We start from the raw sequence: 27,812 nt of genomic DNA, 5'->3' as shown, positions 1-27,812 counted from the left end.
CCTGAAAATTACTTGACCTTCGTACAATTTGTGAAATTCGTAATTTAATTTTCTAGAAACTACATGTTATGTTCGGGCTGACCGTGTTTTATGACTAGCAAGGGTCGTATACTAATCGCCTTAAGGGAACTACTCAACCCTCCCGTCGCTAAAAATACCCCACGAGGGTTCAAATAACCCTACTAAGTACAATTGGTTGGGAAAATCGTTTTACGGTTAACCTTTCTATCTTTCACATTCATTACGCTTTTTTCGAAAAATAATATGACCTCTGAGGGCACGTTGTAGAGCTATGGTTTGTAAAAGATAAGCAAGGAGTTTTATAAATATGTGAAACAAAATGAAAAAATAGTTTCAATGTATCGTATGCATGTTTGCAACATCTTTCTGCATCTGAAGTCGGTTAAAATGCAAATTAAAGATTTAGTCGTCAAATTTCAAAAATTGTCTTTTGCCCTCAACAATATCGATATCGCTGCTTTGCAAGAATAATGGCACAACTCAAAATTCATTTTTCTGTTAAAGAGACAATTTAATCCCAAATACTGAATGAATTTATCATTATTTTAATTCTCATTTAAGTAAAATATTTCGAAACAAAAATATTGTTTAATTTTAAACTGGCTCTCCCGGAAAATTACCTTTTTTACGTGTGCCATTATTCTTGCAAAACAACGATATTATTATTGGAGAAGAAATGTTATAGTTGGGAGTTAAGGTAGGACCCATTATTTTAATACTATGAAAGTATGACACATGACGATAAATGGTCATTACTACCTATGGGCATCTGTCATCAACCCCAAGCAAGGCCTACCTGAGATCGACCACAGATGCGTTGTTGCCCCTGAGGACAAAGTTGGAACGCCTCAGATGAGAATGACTCCCTTAACTCAGCCTTAAAACTCGTCCAGTTAAGTGTTTAATACAGTGGTAATAGGGGAGAAATAGGTGTGACAAAATTCCTTCAGAGTCGAACCATAAAGGCTTTACTACCCTGAAATATATTATATTAAGTTTTTTTACAAATGTAGAGACAATTCATATCAATAGCTTTTCGCATAAGATATTACCGGATTTTCTAATAAGAAATGAGTGCATTTCTGTCCGCTCAGTGAGATGAAGAAGCACGTTTACTTTACGAAGATATTTCAAACTTATCGCAGAGAAGTTAATGTTTTGAAAAATGGCGCAAGAGACAGTTCCGTTTTAATATTCTTTGCACTGATATTATCTGTGGAATTGTATGAAAGAAGGTAACGAAATAAAAAAATGATCATGTAAGGGTGTAGTGTTAAAGTTAGTTGAACCGATTTTGATGGAACTCACATGAGTGAAATATTGTAACTGAAAATTTCAATTAATTTCAATGTAAAGTTATAGTTGAAGGTTGTTTTTATCCGGGTGAAAAATACGCATGCGTTCTTAAAATACTAAAACCAAAAAGAATAATCTTATAAGAAATGTGCTAAACCTATGAAAACATAAGCTTTTAGTTTAAAAAAAAAGTGTAATTTCCAGTAGTAACTGTATAAAAGAGTTATTAAATATAAGTAAAGGTACTAAAACTTTATAAGCTAAAAAATAAGTTCTTAAATCCGCCCCTGTAATATAATTACATTATTTTAATATCGTAAGTAGACGTGCTTTAATTTTATTTAACTTTAAGTGCTTTTACGTGGACTATGCAAATACAAATATTTCAAAGTTACGAGCAACTCAAAGAGAAGTTACGTGTTTTGAAAAATAGGCTAAGTGCAAGTCGACTCGCACACGGTGGGTTCCGTACCACCAAAATTTTCATATTTTTTTATTTTAGTATTTGTTGTTATAGCAATCATTGAAGTAAATGCATTGTAAATTGCATGTACCATTATTTTATTACTGATCAATAGATAAAGCGAAAAACGTCGAAAACAGCGGTTTCTTGTATGGCGACCCCCATTTATTTTCAACTTATTTTTAATATTTGTCGTTATACCAGCCATACTTATACAGATTCTGTTAAAAATTTCAAGTGTCTATCTATTACAGTTCAATGAAAAGAGCCCTGTGACAGATAAACAGACGAACAGACAGCGGAGGCTTAGTAATAGGGTTCAGTTTTCACCCTTCGTGTACGGAACCCTAAAAATGTCTCAGCTGCGCTCTCGTTACGGTTCCTTCGTTTAAAGTTATTTTCAGAAAATGCTTTTATGCAGTATCTCGTAGTATATTACGGGTCGTTGGTTCAGTAAATAGTTGGAGTAGAAGAAAATTATAAAGTGTAACTGTAGTTACAGGTTCCAGGCGTTTTTTGCTTCAAGGTGCAGAATATTTTGCATTCAAATAAGAAAGAAATAGAGAATAGGAAAGAATAGAGTGTAGAAATAAGATGTCATTAAACTAAGTTTAACTTGGCCCTTTTGGGGTTAGAACAGAACTATACTCTGGTTGCATTCCGTTGGAGTTCCCGGAGTCCTCTACGCAGCGCCGAGGACGGCCACCGGGCGGGTTTTAGTGCGGTAAGAGTCCCACATAACCCTGTGTCGCTCCCACGGCGCCGGGTACCTTTTGAAGGTTTCCCCCTCGTTAACAAAAAAAGGCGCAGGTCCTATGACTTTTCAAAGTTATGTGCTTATTTAAATAAATTATCACTTGCTGAAACGGCGAAAGAAACATCACGGCTGAGATATCTAAAAAAATATTCTCAAGGGAAATGGGTGGAAGGGTTGTAAAGTCTACAAAATCGCACTTGGTCAGCGCGGTGGACTATGACCTAAACTCCTCTCATTTTGAGAGCAGACCAACAGCGGGATAGTAATGGGTTGACGATGATATTAAAAATCTAAAGTATACCTATTACCAATCAAAATGTTGTAGGTATCATACTCGTTTTATAGAGCCGATTTTCATTACAAATTTCCATTTTAAACATAAGGCTTATACGGATTACGTGGAGCCTAAAAGGCTAATCGAGAGATTTGTAGTTCGAATTTCAGCGTTGGGTCCAATTGGATACCTTCCAGCCCTTGATAGCATATATTTCGCTTTAGGGTGGGTGTGATATTAAATTCAGAGATTAGAACTGGTTATTATATAATATATTGTCTGCTGGTTTTATATTTAAAGTAGGTAGCTTCTTTTGTATATAGATAAGTACTTGTTGCCTATATTAACCTTTTAACAGCAGTGTTAAGCGCTCCTATATTCTGGATTAAGGGAGACATACTTTACCGAAACATTCGAGCTTAGTCCTCAGAGGAAGCGGTGCATCTGTGACCGACTTCAGGAATAGGATTGTAATTTTATCTAGATTGTTTACTGATGTCGGTGGGCAGCAGTGGACATTTACAATCAGATGGTCCGTTTGTTTCTTTGCTATATTTATAATTTTTAAAAATATATGTTCAGTGGATAATGCCCTATTAACAGCCATTTCATACAATCTCATACATCACTCTATTTTTATTGTTCTTCGGGACTGTGGAGAAAATATAATAAAGACAATCATTTCTAAAGATCTCATTAGTGTAGTAAGCTGAAAATAGGATAATGATATTTTAATTGCCATCAAAACAATAGTGCTCGTACAGTTTTGAATATCAATGACATTTTGTGATAGAGAAATAACACGAGTATAACTCTTCGTGGTTCGACCATGAGGGTACTAACACACCTATATATTTCGGACTTGTAATGGAGGTGTTAATGGTTCTGCGGCTTATATAGATCTCAGCGGATGAACAAAGAAAGAAGAAAGAAACAAAGAAAGAAATATTTATTTGTAAAAAATACTACAAGATTATGTGACATAATGTTGACAAAGAAATAATCAGTCTACAAATTTACAAAGATGTACCGATGGATGAGCAGTGATAAAATTTTATAAGCATTGCAGCTGCAAGTCGTCGATCCCGTTGCTATCATCCAAAATAAGCCGTTGGTCCCATTGTTATCAATCTCAGGATAGCAACCGTAAAAACTTGTCGGATACCTTATGGCCTTTATAAGCGGTTTTAAAACCCGGGATGGCTAACTCATACCCCCTCCTACTCATACACTTCAGGCCAGTTGTGAGGAGAGACCAGTGTCCTGCAGTGAATCGAAATGTTAAACGCTGCTATGTAGGTATATAGGTTTTGAGTTAACTTTAGATAGAATTTCAATTGTAGATTCGATTATAAAATGTCAAGTGATATGGTTACTGACCAACAGAGTTACATACTCGGTTAATAAGATAAAACTTGCATTTACGACATATGCTGTTATTTTAAATAGGATTAATTTTCCTAAATGGTTCCTATAACCTTTTATTATATTTATATATATGTATATATTTCTTATGTGCGTGTGTATGTCACTGAACTCCTCCTAAACGACTGGACTGATTTTGATAAAATTTGTTGTGTGTATTCAAGGGGACTTGAAAATGTTCACAATTTAGTCCGTGGGAAAAGGTTTTTTAATTAATTTTTAATTCGTAAGTAGTTATAGAATCGGAAAGTATGCATTTGATCAAGTGATGATCTTTAGCAACGTTGTTGTCCAAGAACCCACGACGGTTTGGGAGTTGGTAAGACCAATTTTTAACAGATGGAACCACTGTCATTCCAACGCAGGTACAAATTTTCCGTTTTATGTATGTCATATTATTTCTTTAAAATGCGGGCGAAGCCGCGCGCACCACTAGTAAACTATAGAATTCTGCTCCTGTTCTCCAAACATTCAGAGTTTTTAGAACGTCTTTTATTGTTATTTTTTATTTCTACATTACGTTAAAGTGCACATTGCTATTAATGGAGTCTTTTCCTCTTTATAAAAGCCATTTGTGCTTTTTTATGATTTATACTAAAAGAAAGAATGACCCTTATCGGCATAGGACAAGGGGGTTTGAAGATTATCTCCACAGCATTTATTTAGAATCAGGGTAAAAGGGTACATATATCACTCTCAGAGCTTTTGTTTGCAGATGGATATCTATTCGGGTTTACATATAGTTTTCCGGCTCATTCGTCAATCCCTGCGTAAATCTTGAGGAAAAGTGGGTATAGTGGTGTATTATAGTGTATACGTCAAAGAGATGTCGCATGATAAGTGGTTATTGTCTTCCATCCATTTGTGATTTTACTGGATCTTCGTTGGCGTCGTCAAACTCTTACTGTCCCACTGTTGGACGTGAATTTCCTTTAAGAATTGTGTTGGGCTGTCAAAGTTATGTGTGTATTAGAAATTAATTATTACTAGCTAAAAAGGTTAAGGTAATAACGTGACAAAAGCTACACGCCCAAAAGTTTTTCCCAAAAATATTCTCAACGACGTGTAAATTCGCACTTGGCCAGCGTGGTGGACTACAATTATATAATTTACGTTGTAAGATAATTCGTCTAAAAGATATTTTGGAAATGTCATATTTGAGATCAAAGAATTACACATGTGTCACGCATAGAGAAGTACATACCCAACCGAACCCAAAACAGAACTTAAATTATTAATTTAGATATCTATCCAGGGATTTAAGCTAAAACCCACACCAACGAGGGTCGTTAATTCTATTTTATTTCAATACTTTATAAACTTTTTCATATTAAATAATTTTCCGCTCTTTATATACTCGATACAAATCAGAAAAGTGCTTTCAATCACAAGCCGTAATGGAGTGATTAGTCTCTGGCTTAGAAGTGGGTAATTACCTGCCAATCACTTCGTTTACGGGAACTCTAAACCACTGCAGGCGGTAAGAAATTGATGGGTAAGTACTTTAATTATCACGTTTTAATGTTAATAATCGTCGTCATCAGGTTTTAATAAAGCTCTTCCATTGCTGGATAAGGGGTTAAAGTATAAAGTTTAAGGCTTTGACTACTCGTCAGCAGTTTTAATGAAAACATTAATAATGATGTGTTTATTGCGTGCGATAACAGTCATATCAAGTGCCATAAGAGTGCCTTTCCATCAGAGGTGTCATTTGACACGACAGGAAGCTTAAATATATCCACATTTTTGGTGGAAATTTACCTAGAATTTACACATTTTTTGTCAATTTCGCATGGTTTACGAACACAAATGGACAAAGAGTATAGGCAGATAGACGTACCCTGTATTGGACTGAGATTTTTCTAAAAGCTTAATATAAGCTATACAACGCTGAAATAGGAAAGCGTAGCAGTGCAACGCTTCTGAGAATAAACAAACAAACAGCCCTACAATAATATACTGACTGTAAACTTTCAAACGTATTGAAATAGTACGAATAATAGAACGGTACTGTTCAGGCTGCATAATGTTTTTCAAGCGTACGTTTGATTCGAACTGTTGTTGGAATAAGGCCGTGACCGCATTGGACGTTTTAACAGTCGCTTTTTATACAAGTAGAACGACAATAGATTTTTATGAAATATGGATGAAGTTTCATGCTTGGTTGAATTGGTTTGACTGGTACTATTTAGCACAGGTTACAATTACAAATGTCTAAGGGTGGTAGTGGACACTTTTAATTAAGTAGACTGGATAGTCGTAATCTACCTTCATTTAATAAAACAAATCTCGTTTAATTTTAAACTGGCTACAGATATTCAATTCAATAGTAGGTATATAAAAATACGACATTAAGAGACCTTAACCGCTCAGAGACTGACTCACGACAAGCAACAGGTAAGAACATGACAACAATATTAAACAACAATTGTATCCAAATATATGAAGCATGGCACGCGGACGGGCGACAGTAAAGCGCGGTCCGGTATAAGTTAAGGGCGGACAAAAATCGCGCCACATGACGCTAAGTTCGTAGTCAAGCAAATTGCCGATTGTACCGCCTAATGTGCATGGATCCTAAGCATAAATAACTGGAAATCGACATATTGCACAGCAATTGCGCACATGTTTACGCGGACTGTCTGTCTGTCGGTACAGCCAAACATCGTAACAGCTACGGCAATGAAGAGGAAGCAAGATGTTAGACATGATGTAGTAACAGGATCTGCTCAAAATAGCCCATCAAACATTCATTGAGGTTATTTTTTCGCATTATTGCGTGAATAATGAAAATATTTCTAGCGCCTAAAGTATGATTGTGCTGACAAGACTCAAGTAGATAATAAAATTATTTGGAAAAGGCTTTTTTGTGCTATAAGTAACAGTTGTGTTCTGTTTTGAAGGATGCTGTAGGATATGAACACACATAGCATTCCGATCAATCTTTTTTGAGATTAAATCTTATAGGCGAAACCACTTTTTTATTTTTATACCTAATGACAAGGCAGACGGGATACCTGGTGGAAAGAAGTCACCGTCGCCTATGGATATTTGCAATGCCAGAGGAGTCGCCAATGCATCGCCGGCTTCGGAGGACAACTGTTTTTGCACCCCTCTTGAAGAGCCCCATGTCATAGCGCTCAGGGAATACTTCAGGAGGAAGTTCCACATTTTGCACTCAGGTATCACCGCCTGAATTGCAAACTCACTTAATTTTAATAGAAAAGTGTACATATCAGCTACCTCACGTTCCCAGACCAGCTTCTAATTTCTATACCAAATCATAGATTTATAACAAACCCACGTAGACGCCAAATGATTCATACTATCTTAATAGAAGCAGCAAGTAACAAAAATATTTTTAACAGTCTATTTTCTGTTTCACGAGAAGCGTTGGCGCGATTATGTTTTTCGTGTTATATATCAGATAACGCTAAAATCGCCAAATATTGCAACCGATAACAAAGTGATATCGAATGTTATAATCGATGTTACACATGAAGCGTGATGCCATAAAGTAATAAAAACAAGTGCTATTTATGTTTCATGTTATTGTAATTTTCGAGCACATTTAAACTTGGCAGAATTAATGAAAGAAAAATAATCGAATCAAGAACCTACTATTCCTACTTCTGTGTCTTGTGGGGCCAAATTCTAACCCCATAAGAGTGAGAAGTCTAAAACATATTCCGCCACATTGTGCCAATATGGGTTGGCGAAGGAAGGAAACCAAGGACCTTTCCTTGGTCGGATTTAGTGGTCGGAGTCGGATTTTCAAACTGACAAGTTTTAATTTTGTGTGTTTTAATTGATCTATTCAGATCCGTCTGCTCCGCTCCGCACTGATCTCCTCTCAGAGTGAGAGAGATTTATAGGCCACCGCGCTGGTCAAGTAAGAATAGCTAAACTTCCCACACATTTGACAATTTTGTTTCGAGAACAGTCAGATGTATTGATTATTTCACTGTAGTAAATGATGATAATTTCTTATACTGCTATACAATGTTTAATTATGTCTATTTAATCATATCAAACGAAACCTTAACTTGCCTTGAAACACTGAAGCGCACGTTAAACTCGACCGCGTCCGTTACAACTTTGTTGAACAGTTACAATTTACACAAACCACAGCTATACCTCCACAGTGCCGCTTGGTCTAGTTTAATGGCTAGACATTACATGAGAGCTAACGAATGTGTGACCGACATCGGATAGAGTAGTATTTTCTACTTGGATATCGTTATACATGTAGCTCTAGAACATCATTTAATCATTACTCTTTAAAGGTGGTAGAACTCTTTGTGGTTCGATTGCGGCACCACCAATACACCTATTTCTGCCTAACAACAGCAGTATTAAGCCTTGCTGTGTGCTAGTTTGAAGGGTGTGGTAAGAGAAACATACTTTTCCGTGGCGTTCGAGCTTAGTCCTCAGGGGTAGCAGCGCATCTGTGACCGATCTTAGATAGGAATATCTAATCTTATCTGGAGTCGATTACATAAGTCCATGGGCGGCAGTAGCCACTTACCATCAGGTTCAGGACTACATGTTCGTATGCTACTCCTATATTGCAAAAAAACATTTGCGTAATATTAGAAATAATGACTTCTTTTAACGGCGAAAACTTCACGAGGAAACCTGCTTCAGTTTCCTTTGATGTTTTCAAAGGTGTGGAACAGCTGAACACATTTGACCCGCGAGGTTGGCCATGGCCTAAATACATCCTACTCTGGAAGGAAATCCGTGCTCAGAAGTAGGAATAATGATAGACGATGCTCTGACATTTTAAATCTCGTTTCAGACGAACTTCTTTGGTCTCGTTTCTTGTCTTTTTAGACGAGGCTTCATACACACATGGAAAGATGAGTAAGTACAAACAATCCAACCCAGTTCGCCGTTTATTTTACCTGTCCGGGGATCAAACCTGGAACCCTTTGCATTTTAGGTCAGTAGTATACTATTATTGTCTCTATTACCTGTCTTTACTATATGTCCCAATTATATTGTTATAAGAAGTTAGAAAAATAAGGATTTCATATTTTTCCTAAAAGATTTATATGAACCCTATAAAGAAATTAGAGCGACCCTTTTAACTTAGGTCCTTTACGAGGCTATAAGGTCTGAAGGGCCCAGGGACCCATTAATCAGTAAAGCGATAATCCCTCGCGGACTTAATTCCTAAATTATGTAGGTCCGATGAGTTCTGTCCATATTTATTAGATAACTTTTAGTTAGAAATTACTATTTTAATATAATTACATAATATGTCAATTGATTCAAACCCATACTAAGATATATTTTTTTATAATATTAGAGGATCAGACGAGCATGCAGTTCACTTAATGGTGAGTGGCCGCCCATGGACATTTGTAATCAACTCCAGATAGGATTAGATATTCCTACCTGAGGTCGGCCACGAAGACTAAGCTGGAATTCCTCCTAAAAGTATATCTCACTTACCACACCCTTCAAACCAGAACACAGCAGCGCTTAACACTGCTGTTATTAGGCAGAAATAGATGTGGCGGTGGGCCCGCTGGAGTCGAACCATAAAAGGTTCTACCACCTTTAAATACCTTCAATGTTGTGGGTGATATAAATATCAACACATAGACCCAAGTAAATAAAAACAGATGAAGTTCAGAAGATACATTTTAGTGTTCCGAACTGAGAATTAAATACATTAAAACTTAATCTTAAACACTAAATCAATATTGTCACATATTTATAAGATAATTCTTATAAAAACAAATATACCTTGATTTTACTTAAATAACCATATATTACTAAAGAAACGCAAGTAAATAATTTGATTTGAATTGAATTTGAAATGAAAATAACTTTGAGACAGAGAGACATAAGCTTTGGATTTTTATACAATTCTTCTAAAGTTATCCTGATGTTCAAGCAATACTTAAAATATTCCCACACGATCATTAATTTAAATAATAACGAATTACACAAAGATAATTAAATCTCACAGTATTTAATAATAGGCGTAGAAAAACGAGCAACGTACCGAAAAGAAGAAAGTATGTAAAAATATAAACTGACTTGTAACCTTATTTTTTATGTCGTTTAAAGTAAAACTCATTCTCACAAACGTGCCACTTTAGTTCAGTGGGATAACTTGCCTCGACTGTGACGGCCTCGACATATTACCAGGATCTTGAGCGGAAGTAATGGGATAATTTGTTTCCTACCCTTTTATATCCTCAGTCCTCGCACTATATGCACAAAGTGCACATTTTTAGGATTTTTGGGATAGATGTTTTCACCGGAGGTAGGAGGGTAATGTTTTGCGACCGTGTGTATGTAGGTACATATGTTTCATTTCTTTAGCACTTTCTGGAGCCCAAACGGCTTGACGGATTATAATGTCTCATACATTATATATACAATATCGTTGGATTCCTTTATGTTCCTTCACATTCTATTCTGTATATTAAAATGTATAGTGGTACTCGATTGTTTCTTATTATAGGATAAATCTTTGTTGTTATTTGAATGAAACCATAGCTAACATAAGAGCAGATTAGCTTTTACCAATTAATTAATCGAATAAAAATATTGAATGGTAGTAATAGTAATTGTAAATTGTAATTGTAAATAATTTAATTATAGTTATCGAACATAATTATACCTAAATTAGGTTAAATTAACTTATATTATAACTGAACATTTGTAAGCAAAAATACATTAAGAAAACCCGATTAGAGCAAACCGGGAGTAAAATAATATGGTGCCCCTATCCCTGTGAGAAAAGTGCTGACTGATACGGAAAATTTGTCGCAAGGAGAGCACATTAAATATTTATATAGCCATCCTTGACGGAAGTAATGATGGCTGTGATCCCGCGATAAAATAACGGCTCTAGCAGGCTACCTACTTTTAACATCGGCGATTCTCATTTTGGCGATTGAATTGATGCTACATAACGCTTTTGCGATATGCTGTACGTATTTCGTCATGGTATAGAAAGAGTGCGAATTAGCGACTGCTTTAATACTATATATATTTTTTTCGCGTTCAGTTCCTGCATATATCTAGCATTTAGTCGCTGCATCTTGCTTTCGAAAAGCAGCTAGATCATTCATACTATTTCACCGAAACGCACCAATTTCTACCTGATACAAATTGAAATTTGGAACCGTCTGCGGAAAATATTATGTTACATTATTCCAATGACTGCACCGATTTTAAGTCCTGCTATGCACCAGTTTGAAGGGTGTGGCAAGGAAGACATACTTATTCGACACATTCCAACAAAATCCTCAGGGTAGCAATCTGTGACCGACCTCAGGTAGGACCCTAATCTTATCTAGGGTTTATATCAGGTCTATAACAGATATCCATGAGTGGCAACAGCCACTACTACCTGGACCACGTACTCAGTTGCTAATTCTAAACGAGATATAAAAACGACACTTTATTTACCTTCAAAACAAACCTTTCCGAAAGTTGTTCAGTAAATCCGAACAGGAAACCGCCCATTCCCAGCTGTTTATTCAGACCTACCGACTTTTTGATTAGTTTTGTTTCTATTAATACCACGTTTATGTTATAGAGGTATGGATACGGTTTACGTCATTGACACACCATTCAGAATCTGTGTGTACTTAACAAGTTTACGACAGTTAAGGTGGTAGAGCTTGTATGAAAAATCGGAAACTAATGCTGTAGGTTCTATGATAGGTTAGTTATACAAACATATACAAGTTATATAAACTTGTGGCAATAATTAAAATTATAAAGAATGTTAGATATTATTTTCTCGTTAATGTATTACGAAGCATGTTAAGCAAGGGAATAGAAAATGTCCCTATTTGTAACTATAATCTTGTTATATCACATATTCTGTAGGCTTCATGATTTGAACCTATTTTGAATGATTATCTTAAGATATACAAGTTTTGTATTATGTATATAAAATTAATGTATGATATGTCAATATAGATAAAAAAAATAATGATGCGGCTTTAATAATGTCGCAATCATAACTCTTACACTATTTTCCACTAAACCTTATAGTTTCAGATTTCGCCATCCACGTACACTTTAAAATTCAACCAGTATCATTATAAAGTACTCTAGTTACCCACTGAGACATTTGAAGCAACAGTAGGTACTATTCTAAGTTCACTACTCGTAAAATTACGATTAATAAAGTAATTACATATAAGTATAATAAGAAGTAGGTAGAGAAATGACGTCATCACCTTCCTGAAAGCTTGTAGGTAATTGATTTATCCATCAAGACCTACAAAGTAATAAAACCACATATTTACTGACGTACGTATCCACGTACGTCAGTAAATATGTGTAAAGTATCCACTTTACTCCATATATCTGTACTTACTTGATATATAAAGTAGTTACATGATATATAAAGAGTAATATCGGACAAAGTAAAAACCCTAATGACCGGAGTGATGGTGTCGAATTATTATTTTTACGCCATTCCAGCTTTTTGGTTTATTGAGCTTTTATATCGTAAAAGTGTGCTCAAGTTCACAATATGAGTAATGTGAACAATAAGCGTTGAAGAAGAAGTAAAAGCGGTTATTCTATTTCCATTTCTTTATTTTCTCGATGACAGTTCTTTGTAGTACCGTGACTTTAGTTTTGGTTAAAATAAATAAACAAAAATTACCTGTCGTAATAATTATTTCGTTTCATTGTCGAGTAACCTATACCTACCTACTTATTTTACAATAGCTTCGAAAATTTTAAAGAAGTAGGCATTATCAATCAAAAATTTATACGTGTAACATCTTGTAATGAAATATAATGTTATAGTTAATAAATTCGTACAAAAGTATCCGGCAGTAGTTTAGTTTCTTACATTTTGTAAAAAAAAAATGGGTCTGTTATCGTGTTACGTTTATCGTTATAGTTTCTATAGTAATAATTATGTGTAGCACATCACTACCTGTCCATGAAGTACAGTATTATCTGTGTGACATTTAACGTAAACAACACAAAATTACATGGGCGTTGATCTGTCATCGAGAAAATAAAGAAATGGAAATAGTATAATTGAAACTCGCCCTCCCAGTCGTGGTGTCGGAGGTTCAAATCTCAGACATGCACTTTTAATTTTCCAAAATTATGACCGTACTACGAATTAATTCTGAAATGCTTTAACGATCAAGGAAAACACCGCGAGAAGAGCAATACGCCTAAGCGCTCCTAAGAGAATTTTCCTCAAAGGTGTGTAAAGTCCAACATTTATTTTACAAGATTATGACCTAACCTGATGGGTATTTTCTATAATATTAGCGTAACAGATGAATATGTCCACCTGATGGCTACTGCCGGCCATGAACCACATTTGTAATCCACATACCTAAGATCCTGGATCCTGGATCCTATCCGAGATTGACCACAGATGAGCCCAAAGGACTACGCTGGAATGCCTTAAAAAAGTATGTCTCCCATAGCATACCGTTCTAACTAAAATCCAGCAGCGTTTAACACTGCTGTTATCAGACAAAATTAAGTGGTCGTGTTGGAGTTGAACCATTGAAAGTACCACATTTAAATATTCTTAAACGGTGTCAACCCTATTAAAGATCACAGTGCTTTCTGGTCAAAAAGGTTGAGTCTGTTATAGACCATAAAGCAAGCAAAAAGCGTAATAGTCTGCTTAATGGCGTCGCAACGACATTATCGCTTTTACGCCGTTCCTACATTTTCAGTTTATGGAGACATGAAGATGTACGCTCAATGGTGGCGTATAACTCGATCAATTTGACTAGGAACCTTGCGTTGATGTAATCATCGTTTACAAAGTACGTTTTTTTATAATATGGGAGTAGCAGACGAGCATGCAGTCCACCTGATGGTAAGTGGCTACTGCTGCTCATGGACATCTGGAATCAACCCCAGATAGGATTGGATATTCTAACCTGAAGTCAGCCACAGATGCGCTGCTACCCCTGAGGACTAAGGTGGTACGCCTCGGAAAAGTATGTCTCCCTTACCACACCCTTCAAACCGGAACACAGCAGCGCCTAACACTGCTATGAGGCAGAAATAAAACACGTTGTGCACGAAAGTCCGTACAAATATATTTACAAACTACGCATTTTTAATAATAAACAATTTCCTTTAATAACAAAAACCTTAATAATTGTATATTTTGGAGTATATAAAACTCAATAACACATTCAAGATCATTATTTCCAAAATAATACACATATAATATACATGGTATTGAATACACCTAGAACACCCAAAATACCCAGACCCAGATATAAAACAGAATAGTTCTAAATCAACAATCTAAATTGCCTAGCCGGGGATAGAACGCGGAACTGTGCATGTCAGAACGGGTGGTTGTGAGTACCGATTTATTAACCAACCACTAGGATAATTGTCTAGTATGTAAATTGTGATTCATAAAATACCAGAATAAGTACTAATCACGCTTAATTTATAAATTAGTACATCAAATAGTCAATTAATACGAATTATTATTAATTAAATATTTTTCTCTCATTTGAAAGCAGTGATAGCCTAGTGGTTAAGAAACTCGGTCTCTCGATCGACGGGTCCGAGGTTCAAAACCCAGGCACCCACCTCTGATTTTCAAAAATTATGTGCGTATTAAAAAAAAAAAAAAAATTATCACTTGCTTAAACGGTGAAGGAAAACATCTTGAGGAAACCTGCATACCTGAGAGATTTATAAAAAAAATCTCAAGTGTATGTGAAGTCTACCAATACGCACTTGGCCAGCGCGGTGGACTATGGCCTAATCCTTCTCATTATGAGAGGAGACCCGTGCCCAGCAGTGGGACAGTAATGGGTTGACGATGATGATGATGATTTTTCTCTCCCGTTTAAAACTGACAAATTCTTTTGGGAACACGGAATATTTCAGCCAGCATAAATTCAAAGCATCACAAAGTGTACTTCATACTAGTAACATTCAACAATATAATTTAATCCCATTCCCAAAGAACTTTGTAGCGGTATCATGACATCGAAGTAATCAGCGCTGTGTAATAAATCTAGAAGCAATTTCAACTTTGTCGTATCACCTCCGTTATGAAAAACTGCGGTATAGAATATTATAAGGATTGAACATTGAACGCCCATTGAACGGCGTCAGAAACTTAAATATAATGAAAAATGTATGTATCCGCATTGGAACAGCATAGTTGAGTATAAAGCCCTGATTGTGGGAAGATATCAGTGCCCAGCGGTGGTATATAAAAGAAAGTTCCAAACATATTTTTAAAATTGTGTTCCGTTTTGAAGGGTGTAGTAAGGGAGACAGACATATCCGAGGCGTTCCAGCTTAGTCCTCAAGGGTAGCGGCATATCTGTGGGCGACCTCAGGTAGAAATTTCTAATCCTATCCGGGGTTGATTACAGATGTCCACGGGTGTCAGTAGCCACTTACCATCAGGTGGACTACATGCTCGTCTGCTACTCCTATATTATAAAAAAAACGTATACGAGACGTTGCAACATAGTCTACGAGGGTAGTAATGCATCTATGGCCCACCTCAGTGGCAAGCCGTTTTCAAAGCGCATATAGCTCAGTAGATATACAGTATTCTCAATTACTAAATATTGTCACACATAAACACATGCAAAACGACCAACATCAACAAGCGTGGAGTGCGTTACCAAATTAAACGCTTTCTTTCTATCTCGTTTTCTACACTCACAGCCCCACGCTAGGATTCCCTGTGTCGTGGCTGTCATGGACACACACATACACAAACACCCAGACGCAGAAACAGAAATCTAAATTTATCGTTTAGATAACTGTCTGGCCGGGGATCGAACCCGGGACCCTTTGTGCGTCAGATCGGTATGGTGACCGCTTCGCCACGCGGGTCATCAATTTTGTTTAATTTACTTAAGTAGTATAAGTACTAAAAAACTAACCCACGAACGTTGTACATTATGTATCAAAAGTTATATATGTGTAGGTACATTATATTTCTTTACACTAATAAGCTTAAACTCAACTTTCAAATTCCCAGCGAAAGACCAAAATAGCAAAGACCATTAAAGTCGGAACGTTGGTAAACAAACATCAAATATTTGAGTAAACGTCTTTATTTCCTGCCAGATTACTGAATTTATTACTACAGCTAGTAGCCTTAAGCCTCGCGTATATTAGTGCCGCTAGAAAAGTTCAAATTGCAATAGTACATTGCCGCAACTTGGCGTTTTTTTTTTGTAATAGCAAATAAGCATACACTCCACCATGCTTATTACCATGAGCTTTTACGTTTTGACAAATATGACTGGTTTTGTATTTGTTTACGTATTTGACTATACAATTTCCAATCAGCGCCCCTAGCGGATGGTATCAGGACTAAAGTGTTAAAGTGTCAGTAACGTAACATTAAATGTCTAAATTGACAAATGGCGCTTTATGTTTTCTCTTTCTTTTTTGCGAACATGTGAGGTAGACAAAATGACTTAAGCACTTACTTATTGTTACGTTTACTAAGCAAACGGAACAGAATAATGGATTGAATAAACGTAACGTAAAATTGTGGGATGTTTTGAAAACTCATGGTAAGAGTACTGATGGTAAATGTCTACTGCTGTCCATAAACATCTATAACCACTTAATCAACTCAAGATAAGTTTAAATTCCTACCTGAGGTAGGCCACGGATGCATTGCTTCTCCCAAGAACTGAGTTAGAACGCCTTGAATAACTACTCGTATGTTCTTCAAACCGAAACACAGCTGCGCTGAAAATTGCTGTTATAAGAGAGAAAAAGATGTGGTGGTGGTCCCTCTACGGCCTAGTCATAAAGGGTTCTACCACATGTTTTTAATAAAATAGGAGTTGCAGACGAGCATGCAGTCCACCTGATGGTAAGTGGCTACTGCCGCCCATGGACATCTGTAATCAACCCCAGATAGGATTAGATATTTCTACCTGAAGTCGGCCACAGACGCGCCGCCATCCCTGAGGACTAAGCTGGAACGCCTCGCAAAAGTATGCCTCCCTTACCACACCCTTCAAAATGGAACACAGCAGCGCCTAACACTGCTGTTTTTGGCAGAAATAGGTGTGGCGGTGGTGCCGCCGGAGTCGAAGCACAAAGTGTTCTACCACCTTCAACATAGCTTTTTGTAAATCATAAAAAGCTTTATTCAAACCTAATAGGTACATTTCAGATCAATTAATTCAAACAAACACTTTACCTTTATAATATTATTGTACATTATTTATATAGCATATTTATCGTAAAGTCTATTTTATACTGATTTAAAGCCCACACATTACCTGTTTACTGCTCTGTGAAACGATGTGTTACAAAATCAGTAATAAGACATGTTGATGTATTATAAACTATGGTAAAACAGATGTTCGTGTGTGAAATCTGGTTAATAACTAAATTCAATAACTGTTTATAATAGACGCGTTCGTGGTAACGTCGTAATTATACATATTTTATAAGTAAATCTAGCGATAAAGCAGAGGCAGATGGTCATCTTGATGGAAATTGTGTTGCTAATCTAGCGATTTTGTCGCTGGAAATAACGACTACTACAATCTTAGGACCAAAAAGTAGATTCGCTAATAAGTATTTACCGTCTTTCGAAGTACAAAATTTGATTTGGACTCTTCTTTCGTGGCTATATACTTGCCCATTATAACATTTCTGGTGTTAGTGCTAATCTTATATATAAAATTCTCATGTCACAATGTTAGTTATCGTACCCCTCCGAAACGGCTTTACCGATTTTCACCAAATTTTATATGCATATTCACTCCTACCTATTGATACCCCTAAGTGATAAGGGTTGTTCACCCTTAACATTTTTTATTAATATGGCAACACAACGTTTGCCTGGTCGCCTAGTATTACAATAATATTTCTGATTGGGGTGGCCAGTTTTCGTCAACATGAATGGTTGTAGAATTACGTGAAAAGTTCATAAAGTTATAGCGTAAGAATATCAAACATTTCTTTACGTCGACAATCATACCTCTAAAAAAAGACGCGACTAGTAGAGAATATAAGATAGAATTTTTCACTACGCGAGAATGTACCGTTAAGAATGAATGAATTATTAATACGTATTTCAGCTTCATTTTTAATATCACAGACAGATAAAAAATATAGCTTAGAACTCCATATATTTTTATAAGATTTTATTTTAGAAAATAGAAATAGACTAGACTTTTAGAAATAGACTAGAATTTCTCTTTCAAATGCCGCTTAAAGTTCCCATCTGACTGCGATTTGAAAGTCATAAAACTTCACCTGTTTTAAAATCAAGGTGAAATGGCTCCAGTATCCGACCAATATCGTCAATATTTGGCACTCAGGTGATGTATTCCTTTGACAACATTTATGAGAAAAACGGATTTTATATGAAACCTAGTTGCAACAGTTTTTATAAAAAATGCAACAGTTTTAAGGACAGTTATCACAGAGATACAGGAGACATTTTGATCTGTCCTCAAAACTGGGAGCGGTCTGAAGCTTAATAAATGATATTGCTCCAATTCAAGAAGGTATTATTGGTAACCTTGGCTGTAACCCCATTTTATTTCCCCATTACTGAACAAGGACCTCTCATAAAATAAGAGAAACCTGAAGTCTACTACACAATGTTCCCCGTGCAGACTGGCGAAGGTACGGGCCCATGATCGACACGCAATCTCCAATCTCCCACAAGGTTTACCATCTACTACCAAAAATAGTAACAATCGGGACCGTAATTTACGATCCATCCACGAAACCATAGCACGCGAATAATTACAATAATAATCATGATTGCTTACTAACATAAATACAAATTTAGATTGTTTATATTCGCTCCCATTTCACTGCTCAACTAATTGAATTGATTACAATTCGGCAAACATACGATTTATAGTCGGTACACAGTGCTCCCGGAAAATGGTACACATCCCGAAAAAATATTATAGGTGGCGTTACTAGATAAATAGCCACCATTACCTACACGCAGATGGGGTCACCAGCGAAACTACTATGCTTAAAAAAGTCCAGGGGTACATAATTTTTTTGAAACTGTCATACATTATATTTTCTGACAGTTATTTTGCAGCCATTTGGTTCACTTTTCATGGAAGATCGGCTTCAATGTAACATACGGATCATAAACTTTTTGCTCATGAAGAGATCTAGTGTCTTCCAATCTTACTTGCGATTTATGTGTATCCATAGGCGACTTGAGGCTCCATCATTAGCAATAATTTTCCTTGTTGCTGTGCGCACTTAGACGTGTACGTAACTACTGTGAATAAACACAAAAATCTAAGTTTGTCACTTACATAAAGTGTAGTCCGATCCGGTAATAGTATAAGATAAAATATAGTAACTGACAATTTGTAAGTGCCGCCGTTGGCCTATACAATTTTCATTTCATTATGGTCCGAGGTTGAACCTGGAACTCTGCGTGGTACGAGTAGTTTGATATAACAACTATCTCACGAGGCTCGTTAGTTAAGTCGTTAATTGGGGTAACTATTGTAATTAGAAACGACCCTTTGCTTCCGCTATACCCGAATGTAATATTCACTCATTTTCAATTTTCTAACAGGAACCCTAAATATTATTAGAACACAGATTAGGCTATACCTCTATAACCATTACTACCTTAGTAGAGCCCGTCAAACACCAACTTCAATTTAAGCTGAGGCAGAAATATAAAAAATCTGTGATAAAATGTTGGTACTATAATAAAAAAAGTTCGACGCTTGCATTTTACCACTACAAAGGAAACAAAAAAGGTTGAAAAACCTTAATTTCCTTTAACATCCACCATAAATCATAATACCCTGTGAAAATGTCAACCGACTGTCATGGTTGAAAAGATAAGTCCTTAAATACATACGTGCGGATGGTGTGGGCTTTGTAGAGGGGCTCCGGATCTTTCTTCGTTGTCAACCGATTACTGTCCCACTGCTGGGCACGGATGTCCCCTCTGAGTGAGAGGGATCCAGGCCCTAGACCACCGCGTTGACCAAGTGCAAATTCATATACTTTACACGCCTTTACGTTACAAAACTTTACTTTTTAATAACACTCAGGCATGCCGGTTTACTTGCAATATTTTATTTCAACTTGTAAGCAAATGGTGATTTAAAATTCGTGGGTCCTGCGATTCGAAACTCATACCTCGCGATTGAGAGGCAGACCTACCCACCAGGCTTCACTGCTTTCATACATTATGTATTAAAATTTAAAATGCCTTTAACTTAAAAATTACAAATATACACTTAATCGTAAATGGAAATAGAACGGGAAATACTTAACAGAGAAATAATTATTAATCATCATCATAATTCAGTATTGAACAAAATTGTATAATCATTATTCTACTCCATTTTTCTTACTGAAATATAAAAGAGATTTCCAACAAAATAAATTGAAAATTTGTAGTGAAAATTCTATCCGAAAGCAACTAATTAAGTAAATTAACCACCTGTCCGTCGAACCGCACACCAAATTCGAAATTAACCCTTTACTTAACCTATGACCTAGTTGAACATACTTTAATGTCTGAAATAAAAGAAATAAATATTAAATTCACTTACCAGTCAATACAAAAATCCTTCACACACACTACACTGAGTTAATATATATAGAAACACACAACAACTGGGAACACGTTCGTCGCTCAGAACACGGCGCGACTACTGAAAGTATGGGTTTCAGCGTGAGGTTAGGCTTGTGGTGTAATGAGTGGAAAGCTCTGCTTGTTTTATGTACACCTATAATCAATGTTGTTTTAATGACTGTCATTAAATAATATATCTATCTAATGTTTTACCTACTAAAGTCCGGAATTTGACAATTTCTGCATAGCTGTAATTGATGAATTTCAATCTTTGGTAGACAAAAATTGTATAGATTGATTATTAATAATGGATGTAATCAATACTTTGTTTTATCGCCCCTTATTAATGATCTATCCAATGTTTTACCTACTAAGGTTCGGAATTTGACAAATTCTGTACAGTAGAAATTGTCGAATTTCAATCTCTAGTAGACAAAAATTGGATGGATTGATTATTAATAATGGACGTAAATGGCACACTGCGACACACAGCCAACCCTTTTTCTGGTATAATAGCAGTGTTTATGCACTGCATTCTGGTTTGAAGGGACGTGGTAAGGCAGTACGTGGCATCAGTTTGTCCTAAGATTTTGCTGCATCTTATTATTCGTGACTAACCTCAGGTAAAACATGAATTACATGTGGGCTAATTACGGAATTTATAAATTGTCCTGGGCCCAATATTTGATGTCCTTATAATTCACAAGCTCTCAAAATAACAACACATAAATAACTGTCATGAACTCCTTTCGAGCTCAATCTACAAAATTAATAATTTCGTGTATGTTCGTCGCTCACGTAATACGCAATTTTAATGTATTGTCATTTGCATAAGCATTAAAAGATTTTGTTTTTATTATTGATATTTCCACCCGTTATACCCCAATCCTTACTCTGTAACCCGGACGCTCAGAAGCTCACTGGATTGTGAGTGACCAATGTTTACGATTATCACTTATTTGAACACGATATAGTGTTTTAATATTCAAAGTTTAATATTAAATGTGCTTATTACAGTAAGCATAGTTCTTTCAGGTTATTAAAATTTGGCCAAGTGCGGGTCGAACTCGCAAACTGAGGGTTCCGTTCAATTAAACTTTCATATATTTTTATTTTAGTTTATTTTATAAAGACAATTTTAATTGTCTTATTCTATTATGCTTGTACATACAACGCCTTAGGCTTTTCATAGCTGTTAACTGTCATTCATTCTTTTTTACCTAACATGGCTTTGAAATTAACAATGCATCGGTCGATTTCAAAGTCAGATTGTACACAATTGCTCCAACTGCCCGATAATCTAGACGTGAGAACTAACAACTTGTATGCTATCTTGAACGAAGAAAATAATTAGGCACTCTATGTAATTACGTGTAATTACTTGTGTTTCTAATTACTAAGTTTAGTTACATGAAATCGGATCGTGCGAAGCGTTTTGGTAGAAAGCACTTAATTTTAGAAAGGTAACTGCCGTGAAATTTAATAGTTTTCTTAACTGATTTCTGTACTGGCGAGGTTCTGATTAAAAAAAAATAGATGTATATATCAATAGGCATATACTTAATCTTTCAAAAGCGAGACTTAACGACACAAACCTTTTACTCTGCCTGCCACAAGGCTCTCTTAAAATGTAATAGATAGACACAAATAGAATAACAGGTTTAAAGGTTTCCCCCGCGTGACCAAAAAAATAAAAAAGGTAGTAAAAATAAAAAAAGACTTAAGAGGAAGAGGAGTGTCATTATACATCGGTATACAGTTAATCCAATGAACCTTAATAGGTAGATATTTTAAATGTTGAAGGTGGTAGAACCCTTTGTGGTTCGACTCCGGCGGCACCATCACCACATCTATATCTGCCTAATAACAGCAGTTTTAAGCGCTGCTATGTTCCGTTTGAAGGGTGTGGTAAGGGAGACATACTTTTCCGAGGCGTTCCAGCTTAGTCCTCAGGGGCAGCGGGGCATCTGTGGCCGACCTCAGGTAGGAATATTTAATCCCATGTAGGGTTGATTACAGATGTCCATAGGCGGCAGTAGCCACTTACCATCAGGTGGACTGCATGCTCGTCTGCTACTCCTATATTTAAAAAAAAAAAAGTTATGCACTTCTGTACAGATACTTAAAAAGTATACAGTGCTATATATTTCATGGTGGTACGGAATTCTCCGCAAACATTTCAACTTACACTTAGCCGATTTTTATGTAGTATATAGGCTTATGGCCCACCCAAACTGAAGTCCACTTTATTATGAGCAACGGTAACCAATCCCATACTCAGCAGGAGTTCTGCCGAAAGATGATTACGTTAGTGTTATATTATCACCCCTGGAAGCCAAATTGGAATATCTCATACTAATAAATCTATAGCTTTTTTCTATACTCTTCAAGCCTTCGAACAATTCAAGTCTCATACGAATTATGGGAGAGAATTGATGGAAATTCCGGACAATAGTAATTTATTGTAAATTCTCCGGAATTTGATAAGAAAATATTTTCTAATTTTACATCCATTTTCATAATATAACAATTTCAAAATAGCACCACATGCACATAATTGGATTTTCAGGCTTTGGACGAGTATCTTCCAGAAAAACTTTTAATTTATCTCACTTTAATATTTATCAACCCCAATTAAACTCCTACGAACGTATTTACATATCATTGCATTAAATTACAATATAACCTGGAAGTTGCGTTCTCGATTCCCGGTTCCCGTAAATCATAAATGTATGCTCCCGTGACAAATTACACTGGATAAGCGTCTCCTTTGTGCGCAGTTGTGTTGATTAAAATATGTTATTATTACTTCCCTGGGGACGCTGTTACGTGCTATCTATCTTAATCTTATCTATATCTAGATAGATAGAAAATACAGATGTACTGTATAAAAACTGTAGATAATATTTTTGATTTTGTACGAGGACTACACCACTAGATTGGATAAGCTTATGAACTTATTTAAAAGCTTATGGTTAAACTCAAGAGTATTTTAGGCGAGTATTTTATCGCGATGATATTAATGGAATAATTAATAAAACGTTTTTCACTACAATATGCAACCTATGTACTGTACAAATAAGCAATATGAGATAGTTGGCACATCAAGTCGTCTGTCTCATATAATATTTGTTAAACTTTCGACAGCCTTCAGTGGTTTCGCTTGGCAGAACAGTCACCATACTTATCTGACACGCAGTGGTTTCCGGGTTCGATCCGCGGTCAGACCGATATCGGTTCTGGATCTGGGTGGCATCCACAACACAGAAATAATCCCAGGGTGGAACTGAGTATAAAATCGTTATTTATACGATACGATACGAGAAGAGTAACTTACTTCACTATTAGTAAATTATCTTACTCATGAACAGCTCCTATGTTTAGCACTGGTACATAATATAATAAATAGGGCTTTAGCTTCACCTAACGCTTCAAATAGAAATTATATAATGCATGAATGCACGATTACAATAAATAATTTACAACAATACATATTATAATCAGGTTATTATGCTAGATCCGTGAATACCGCAATATAGTGATCCATGTGATTATGTTCTATGCAACGTGAATTAATATCGCATACTACCGATATAGGCCTTTAGGCTATTCATTACACGTCATATAGGCAATTACTTGAACTAGTATCAATGGGCGATAATGATTGTTACCTGATGTCGCATTAAAATGTATGTATAATAAATTTATATTTTTGTATTTGTACAACAAAACTGTCTAAAATTGTGGAAAGTTTTCGAACGCAATTTTTATTTCACTATTTGAAGATCGCGATGATAAATTATTAAGTCAGTGGGAATAAATAATAGAAAAAAAGGATTTTCGTAACCACTTTGATGAATGATAGCCTAGTGGCTAAGAAACTCGGCCTTTCGATCGAGGGGTCCGAGGTTCAAATCCCAGGCACGCACCTCTGATTTTTCAAAGTCATGTGCGTTTTATAAATTAATTATCACTTGCTAAACGGTGAAGGAAAACACGTGAGGAAACCTGCATACCTGAGATTTTTTTTTTTTTTTTTTTTTTTTTTTTTTTATATGTAACCTAACGATAAGGCAGACGGGCTGCCTGATGGAAAGCAGTCACCGTCGCCTATGGACATTTGCAACACCAGAGGAGTCGCCAATGCATCGCCGGCTTTGAAGGAGAGCTCTTTTTACACCCCTCTTGAAGAGCCCCATGTCATAGTCCTGAGGGAATACCTCAGGAGGAAGTTCATTCCACATTTTGCACGTACGCGGCAAAAATGATCTATTAAACCGAACCGTGGAGGACCGCCACGGGTCCAGTTGATGTGGATGGAACTTCATCCTTCGGCGAGTGGTGCGATGAAGGAAAGGCGACGTAGGCACCAGATCAAACAGTTCCTCAGAACACTCACCATTGTAAAGTCGGTAGAACACGCAGAGGGAACCTATGTCCCTCCGAAGGCTTAAGGGTTCTAACCGATCAGAGATCACTGGGTCATCGACGATTCGCACCGCGCGTTTCTGTACGGAGTCAAGTGGGTTAAGTTGGTATTGTGGTGCCCCTGCCCAGAGATGCGAGCAGTACTCCATGTGGGGCCTCACCTGCGCTTTATAAAGCAGCAGGAGTTGCCCCCCAGTGAAGTACTGCTTGGCTCTGTTTAGGACGCCCAGTTTCTTTGAAGCCAACTTGGCTTTAACTTCCAAATGACTCCGATACTGCACGTCGCACGAGATGTCGACTCCCAGGATCCCTACACTTTTACCAATGGTGAGCGGGGTACTTTGGAACTTAGGCGCTATGACGAATGGGGTTTTTTTAGCGGTAAACGCGCAGACTTGTGTCTTCGAGGGGTTGAACTCAACAAGGTTAAGACGACCCCATTCCGAGACCCGCTCCAGAGAGTTCTCGATTTCAGACACAAGTCGGATTCTGCTTTCTTCCACGAATGTCCGAGAGGTGTTCGCACGGCCTGTGTACACAGCATCTCCCGTGCTATCATCTGCATAGCAATGAATGCCACCGATTTTTAGCAGCATATCATTGATATGCAGAATAAAAAGCGTGGGAGATAATACAGACCCTTGGGGCACGCCAGCGTTGATGAGCTTCGTGTCTGAGCAGCACCCGTCAATTACGACCTTAATATGCCGCTCAGACAGAAAGCTGGCAGTCCATGTGCACAACCTCTCGGGAAGACCGTAAGATGGTAACTTCGCGAGAAGGGCCCTATGCCAGACCCGGTCAAAGGCCTTAGCGATGTCCAGGCTTACGGCCAATGCCTCCCCGTTGCTCTCAACAGCCTGCGCCCAACGGTGAGTGAGGTACGCAAGAAGATCACCAGCTGATCGGCCCTTGCGAAAACCATATTGGTGATCGCTGATCAGCCGGTGCTCTTCCAGGTACCTAAGGAGCTGCGTGTTTACAACACGCTCCATAGCTTTTGAGAGCAGGGAGGTTATCGCTATAGGCCTATAGTTGGCCGGGTCGCTGCGGTCACCCTTTTTGGGAATAGGGTGTACAAGGGCAACCTTCCACGAAGACGGTACTTGTCCTGTGGTGTAGGAAAGCGAGAATAGGCGCGTTAAGACGGGAGCCAACTCGGGAGCGCACGTCCAACTCGGGAGCGCACGTCCGGGGTTTATAAAATATTAAATACGCACCACCAATACGCACTCGGCCAGCGTGGTGGACTATGGCCTAATCCTTCTCATTCTGAGAGGAGACCCGTGCCCAGCAGTGGGACAGTAATGGGTTTCTGATGATTGACAAATGAAGACTAAAAACACAACAATTGTTACAAAACCGTAACGAAGATGAAAAACGTTGAGATCCGTATTAAGTTCAAAGTAGGTATAGCACTTGTTTTATTGCTAGCGACGAATATTAAAATAATTGGCCAAGTGCGAGTTGAACTTGCAAACGAAGGATTCCGTACCACCAAAGATTCGTTTGTTTTTTTTTTAATTCAAAAATTTATTTCTTTAAATTTTATAAATTAGTGTTTAATATAAATTTCAGTTTCAATAGTCAGTTTAAATAGTCGGACGGACGGACAACAAAGTGATCCTATAGAGGTTCCGTTTTTTCCTTTCGAGGTATGGAACCCTGAAAATATAATTATTTACTATATAATTATATATTTAAGCCCTATTTCAGTGCTTGCTCACAAACTGTCTATAACTTTTATCGAATTTAGATATAGTTATCTGTCCCAACATAGTAATTTCGAGAGAAACGAAGACGATCTTAGAAAATCTTGGGTCACATAAAATTTCTTTACCACTTATATACTTTTTCACGTATTTACTTAACTGTAAAAATGAATATTGCTTATAAAATAAGATCATTTTATAATGCTTATAAAACGTTAAATAAGTTACGTTAAGATACGTTAAATAATATTAACTAAAAATAAATCCACTGTATAACTATTAACAACATTTAATGTCTCTTAGCGATATAAATATTCATCTCTTTTAGTTTGTTCCTTTATGGTGAGACATCTCAGTATCACATCCTAAACTAACATCCGATCACTCTATTTACTCCCTTCCGCTCCATAACGAGAAAAATTGATTAGGTTTGCTCTCAGTTCCGTGTTTGCTTTGGTATAGAGTTCTCAACTAAATGTAGAGTTTTATTTTGTTTTCTTACTAGAGTTCGTATTGTTTCTAGTACTAGTATTTCCCAGGTACTGTATTAGGTGTTTTCGTTCAGTACCCTTACCAGGAGTTTTTACGTTTCGACAAATATGACTGTTTTGGTATTTGTTTACGTATTCGCCCATACAAATTCCAATCAGCGCCCCTAGCGGATTGTGTCCGAACTAGAAAATCCTATGGGCCAATACGTAAACAAATAACAAAACAGTCATATTTGTCGAAACGTAAAAACTCCTAGTAAGGGTACAGTTTCCTGAAGGTGCCTTTTGTGGTTTAACTCTGAAAGCACCACCGCTACATATAATTCTGTCTAATAATGTATGCTCGTTTGTTACATCAATATT

The 27,812-nt window shown here is 36.7% G+C and overlaps 1 protein-coding gene across 1 annotated transcript in view; it reads right to left on the bottom strand.

The window, feature by feature from the left end:
- Positions 1 to 20,887, bottom strand: part of LOC140742967 (neuroglobin) — a 117,084-nt gene extending 96,197 nt beyond the window's left edge. The window contains exon 1 of the mRNA XM_073074084.1: positions 20,796 to 20,887. The gene's annotated coding sequence lies outside the window, so the exon portion shown is untranslated. The remainder of the gene's footprint in view (positions 1 to 20,795) is intronic.
- Between the last annotated feature and the right edge of the window lie 6,925 nt (positions 20,888 to 27,812).

The sequence above is a fragment of the Epargyreus clarus genome, unplaced genomic scaffold (genome assembly GCF_041222505.1).
Source record: "Epargyreus clarus isolate Ecla_fem2 unplaced genomic scaffold, WU_Ecla_fem_2.2 ptg000001l, whole genome shotgun sequence".
In the NCBI taxonomy this organism is placed as follows: Eukaryota; Metazoa; Arthropoda; class Insecta; order Lepidoptera; family Hesperiidae; genus Epargyreus; species Epargyreus clarus.
The sequence above is the reverse complement of the archived record's forward strand: the minus strand, read 5'-3'. Positions and strand labels throughout refer to the sequence as shown.